The 6,467-nt window shown below is 41.5% G+C and overlaps 1 protein-coding gene across 1 annotated transcript in view; it reads left to right on the top strand.

The window, feature by feature from the left end:
- The window catches only part of LOC104955767 (ephrin type-B receptor 1-like), a 105,903-nt gene that overhangs the window by 22,565 nt on the left and 76,871 nt on the right, over nt 1-6,467 (top strand). The gene's annotated exons all lie outside the window — the stretch shown is intronic.

A 6,467-nucleotide genomic window follows, 5' to 3' on the forward strand; every position in this document is an offset into this window, starting at 1 on the left:
AACACACACACACACACACACACACACACACACACACACACACACACACACACACACACACACACACACACACACACACACACACACACCACACACATAAACATGCAGACATTGCAGACGAGAGTGTGGGTTGGAGAGGGGATATAAAGCCAGAGTGCGAGGAGGTTGTGCTGTGTGAATACTTTCCCAGCTCAAATCCGCCCATTCCTGTTGGCATGAAAGACGAGGATTAACAGACGAAAGGTGAACATGGAGAAAAGACTGGACCGGAAAATAACACAGGGAAAGAGAGATAGTATTCTGGAACCTCTGCTGGATTATTCCCGGCTGCCGTGGAGAATGCATATGAGCAGTCTTTTGTATGAAGTTGAATCCTCTTATTGATCAGAAGATTAGGCGCTGTCCTCTTACCTTCTTTCACTCCCAAAACTTTAAAGATGGTGTCTCTCAGCAGTCTGCTCAGGATTTGGATTGCTCAAGAAATGGTCAAAACGCTGAAATTGTTTTCAAGGCACTCAGCATCTAACAGCTGACACATAAACAAGTGAAAAAAGCTACCTAAAATATGAAAGCCTTATTTAAATACACATTGTCCTCGCTCTTTATTTGGAGAGTTACCGTTATAACAGAGTCCCTCGTTGCTACCTTTCCAGGATTGTCTTTTATTGAGCGTTACACAAACATGATAAGCCTCATAAGTGAAATTGCCCTTCTCTCTGTAATGTAGCACTACACAAGCTGCTCACATCTAAATGTATCCTGCAATGGGAATATCTACTTCACGCCCACAAGAAAGGATCTCCCTCACTTTGAGATAAAAGAAAGGTTTTGCAACATTAGAGGAGGATACTATCAATGTAATTATGATATCAGACAATGTTGCTTGTGGCTTTTCGCCTCTGTGTGATTTGATAAAACATACAAATGTTTAGAAAGTCTGCAAATGATAGATGCTTCCAACCAGGATAAATTGTATACAAAATATATAAATAATATTTGTTGTATATTATACTGTGTACAGGTTTTCCTCTATTCCTTGTAGCTTGCTTTTAAAAAAGACACGAAAATAGCAGCATGAAATGGTGCTGTCACTGCCAGCTATTTGTGGAAAGCCAGCTACTCCTCCATGACAAACGTATGCATAACTTAAGGCTTTTTAAGAAACACTTCTCTCTGTCTCAAAGAAGAATTCCTTCAAAACTGTCTGATGTGTGACAGTGTTTTGATAGAAGGCCTTGGCATCTCAGCAGGTATGTTGAAACAATTCAGCATGAAGACAGGGCAGAGATTTGCATCAGTGCATGAAAGACTGTGAGCTAGTTATCTGAGCAGCCATTGTAGAAAATAAAGGGGCGGATGGTTTTTGCCTGCTTTGTGTCCAAGGCCTCATCTGTCTGTTGGTAGACTCAGGTATAGCAGATACAAAAATAACACAAAAGAAACATGTGTTAACAAAGGAAAGAGAGGACCCCACCATCTGGTACACCGTTGAAATAATAGACAACCTCATTTTTTAAACATCTTTGAACACAGTTTTTTTTGTGTTATTACTCTGAATAATAAATGGTCTTTTGTAAGTATACATAGGCTGCAGATTTTAGAATTTCAGCTTTTTATTGCATCAGACCTATGCTGAGGGTATAGATTAAAGACACAAGGAGCCGTAGGTGACAGCTACTCAAGGCATGTTTGTGTTTGTGTCTGAGTGAGAGAGATTGTGTGTGTGTGTGTGTGTGTGTGTTCTTACATGCATCAGTGTCTAAATGGTTTCCTTTCCACAACAAAACAACGGTAATTGCTTCAATTACCGATATAATTTGCAAATTACCCACCATTGGTACTCTGTGACTCTCAATTTGGATTCCTTTGAGTTCATCTACACTATGTTGTTCTTGTTATAAATGCTAATGCTAATAGTTTCACTCTCATTAGTGATATCATTTATATTTTAATTATTTGACATATATGTATTGGATTGTACTGAATTTGCCATGTGAATGTTTTGATAATCGCCACACTCGGTCTTTCTCAATCCTGTCACTTTACCAAACAATCTAAAAGAGAGATGATTTGCAGGTCCCCCTTGTGGCTGAGTTTGTGTCACTGCTGTGGGAGCGAAAAAAAGGAAAGAGAGAAAATACATTTGTGGATTTGAAATGGTTCTTTCTTATTGGTATGATATTTTACCGTAACAAGATAAATAGTTTGGAGCTTAACACATTTGAACTTCATCACTGAAGCTATGAGCTGTGTGCTGTCTTCTCTAAGTATGTGGGCAGATTATTGAGTCAGTCTTGCGTGTGTTTGTTTGCCTGTGGGGTCATCAATGTTGTGATGTAGGTGTAAAGTCTGATTTTCAAGCCTACCCAGGATTTCAAATACCAAGGCCAGGCATACAAAAAAGTAGCAACCAGAAGATGTATAAATGATTTTTCAACAGGCCAGATGGGTAGCAGGTCTTGTAACACATATTTTGTCTCCAAAACACCCCTTAGTTCGAAATGGTACGTTTTAGGTAAATGCTGTTTATTATGTAGAGAGAGACCAGGTACTTTTACTGCAGGGTAGCACTTAGAAGGTGGAGAATGCACCATATCATCTTGCTAATCACCTGTAATGAGCAGATGCAAGGCAGATGTGCATTGCTGCTGGCACAGGTGCTGCGCAATAACGGTGTTCAAGGTTTGCGTTGTAACCCCAGAGAGCCTTGTCGCTATATTCAGTCTGTGCCGTCCTTTAAACTCAGGATGGTATGTTTCTGCATGTGTGGTTGTGAGGGGGCAAAAAGAAAAGAGCAACAGTTGGAGGGGAAAAAAGAGAACAATGCAACATCAAGAGATTAATTACAAAGGAATAAGACTGTCTTCAGCATCTTTTCTGAATCCAGCTTGACTCTCAGCACTGGTTTAAGGCCATTTTGAAACCAAATGTAAAGATTTTCAGCACAACAGCCGAGTTGCGTTGCTGGATATAGAACCATCATAGGTGGACTCCCCAAAAGCTCTGCTGGCTGGCTGGGAGCGAGGCAACAGGGGATCTACAGGAAGGAGACATATGGTAGCTTATGATTAAAAGTGGAAAAGTTTCATGCGAGTGAGTGCATGAGTGGGTAACTGTGCTCATGCATATGCATTAACTACAAGTATGGATGTATTAAATAAGTCATAACTAAGACACAACTTGTCTAGATTAGAAATACAGATCCGTCTGTCAAACACAAATCAAATCAAATTAATGCAGCTGTGGAGGAGACTCAGAAAATCAATAAATATTATATAATTGATAAAAAAACATTTATTTTGGCTAAAACTGTTGCACCTCATGGTTTATTTCTGAACAGATTCTATATTACCCATGCACCCTCTTATTTTCATCACAGCTAAAGCACACATCTGGAAGTATATTGTAGTGTAGTGGCCAAGTTAAACATGTTAAATAACCGGAAGAAAACGTTTTTGTTTTGGGCCTGGGAACTGCAGTGACAATTGCTGTTCAGATCAATTCAGCCATTTGTTTTCAGTAGGCTCCCTGGCTGTCTATAGTGTGTACTGTACTGTGTGCCACTGACAGCCATTGGTTAAGCATTGTTCAAAGTAAAGAATCCAGCGGTAGTGAGGAATGAATGTGAGTATGCCTTGCATATACTAGATTGTTGTCAGTAAAATATTTTTGTCAAACCAAAGGGAAAAAATGCAGAATGCTTGTCAATAGTAAGTTGCGTGACTTTCATTTATGAATACACAATATTTCCAAAAAAACCTTGAACATTGGTGCCTTAATCCACTCTCACAAATCACTACAAATAAAATCAGATGTAGTTTTTCTTCATTACAGTAGCTTTTTCAGCTGATGAGTTTGCTTGTTTTTACATGTCGCATTGGACAAGGACACCACACAGTGATGAATTTAATCCTGGTATTCAAATTTGGATCAATTTCACACATCTTAACTTTTGAATATGCAGTAAAAAGAATGGGATATCTTTCATTGTCAGAATCTCAAGAGCATTTCCTCCACAGTTACATATTGACAGTCTACACAGCTGCTTGTAGCAAAAATGGAAAGTACATTATGTGGCTGTATACGACTAAGAGCAATATTGTGACATTTTTATTGGAAAGTCTTTGAAAGATGCCGTAACTCAAGAAGCACAATAAACATAATGTGTTTTGACTTTCTTATTTCTCGGTAATGTGGAGCAGGCATGGGGTCTTGCTTAGACACGGCCCAGGGATTTATATGATCCTGTCCACTGTGTTTGACATTTCAATCTGAACATTTAATGTGCTGTTTGACTGCATGACTGGGTTTTACATGCACATACTATATACTCCCCCAGCTACTCTTGCACATATCTGATCACAGTTGCATGTCCTAAAAACATTCAGAACAACTACATTTAAAGAAATGTTTTGCTTTACAAACAAACCAGACTTTAGCCAACATTTGTCTGGTGTCCTTGTCTGGTCCCTGGCTAATAAGTGTGGGGGTACTGTGACCCCGCCGTGAACCAGCAGTGTGCAGCTCTCTGCCCTGCCAGGCACGTGTCTCAGCCTGGGCTTTGAGTTATAGCTGACGGGATCTGAGGCCCATTCATCAGCGCTTCATTAAAACCCAAATCGCTTTTTCAGTCACAGCCTTCTCTGTGCCAGTCCGACAAGTTCCACATCCTCCCTGCTCAATTTCTGAGCTGAACCTGTTGTTAGGAGCATTTCAGTTCCATGACTTTGCAGGCCCTGTCTGCTTTTAGTCGAGAATAAGGTGCTTTAAAGAGTACATTACCCACCTGGGAACCTCACTGGCAGGAATGGCTTTTCACTTGGTTAGCAGCAGAGGAAGAAGAGTCACCTGGGTTACATGGGGGTGGACCGAGGAGGAGGGGGGAGAGCACACGAGACACGAGGCTGTTGAAAGGAACTCTCCAATGGCCTTTTCCTGTTCCGCTTTTGTTTGGTGCTATCTTGCCAGTCCGTGTTATTCAAACCACACAATGAGGTACAAAGCTGCCGACTGCTGCTCCTGCTTCGTCCCTCCGCTCCTCATCCTCCTCCTCCCTCCGCTGTATTATAAGTCTTTAAAACCGGGTTTGGCAGATTGGAGCTGAGGCAGGTGGAATGTTCCACCATTCTTCTTTTGCAGGAAATTTGTTGTCCATTGTCCCTTTTGCCTCGGCAGCTTGGTTAAAAGGCCAATATCTTATCAAAATGACAGCAAAGCAGTTGATCAGCTCGATCTTGTCTCTTCATTGCACATTTGTACCCTCTCATTGTCTCTCACTTCCCTCGCTCTATGCTGTCAATTCTGCTCCAGTCTGTTAAGTTGAAAGACGTGTTTTAAAGCCTAAGCAATTTATTTCTCCATTACAGCAACAGAACACTTGACTAAAGTGAACGCTGTTAGTAAGAATGTAGTCCAGTCAGTGAGTGTAGTAAGTGTATTCCATTGATAATGTGTGAAAGCAATTTAGTATTGATTTTTACAACAAAACAAATACTTAACAGCCGATTGATTTTCATGGTTTTACTACTGCTGTGCATGTGGGTCAACCAGCATTTGAACCACAGATCCGGGCTTAAGTCTGTGTGAAAAACCTTTGGTTTCACATGTAATTCAGCTGGGGTGTGTGAAGGAATACAACTATTCAATAAAAGCCAAATTCAGTGTTTTTACTTGTAGTTTTAACAAAGGTGAAATACTTGCTCCTGTTGTAACTGCAGCTTGAGTGCCAGTGTCTGCATTCCTCTAGTCTAGAACATGCTCATTACATTAACTTAGACATGTGACCTTTTTCTCTGGTAAATGCAACACAGACCACAGCGGCGAACAGGAAAAACGGGACTGCACATTGTGTGCTACTGAGACACTGAGGACAATATCAAGAAAGTTTATTTCTTGTGTATTGGAATTTATTCCGAGCAAAAATACCAATTGCATAAAAAAACACTTTAACTCTCACCTTTGCAGGTATACACGTGTACTCACATACACACAGAGACACCAATCACACTCCTCCCCCCTTCCCACATCCTGAGGGGAGAGGTCAGGTTAAGTGCTGTGTGGGGCAGTAGGCCTGCGTTTCCTCTTGGCTGGCACCCTGCCCACGTCAACAGTCCTTCTCTTCAAAAGCTGCTAATGCAGGGCCCAGCGCTGACAGTGTTCTGACAATGAGCTACTATAGGCCTGCCATGGCCCCTGTCCGACTGCCGGTCCCTCTGAAAAACAGATCTGTGGCGGGAGCAAAGGTTAATCTAGCAGTGAGGCTCCACGGCCATGTGTGCCTGAGAATAGGCTGGGAGGAATTAACACTACTGCCTCAGGGAGTGTTGACAGAGGTGTGTGTGTGGGTCTGTCTCTGTCTGCTGTGTCTGCGCTTCTCTGTGTGTGTGTGTGTGTGTGTGTGTGTGTGTGTGTGTGTGTGTGTGTGTGTGTGTGTGTGTGTGTGTGTGTGTGTGTGTGTGTGTGTGTGT

This window comes from Notothenia coriiceps, unplaced genomic scaffold (assembly GCF_000735185.1).
Source record: "Notothenia coriiceps isolate Sejong01 unplaced genomic scaffold, NC01 NC01_scaffold00024821, whole genome shotgun sequence".
In the NCBI taxonomy this organism is placed as follows: domain Eukaryota; kingdom Metazoa; phylum Chordata; class Actinopteri; order Perciformes; family Nototheniidae; genus Notothenia; species Notothenia coriiceps.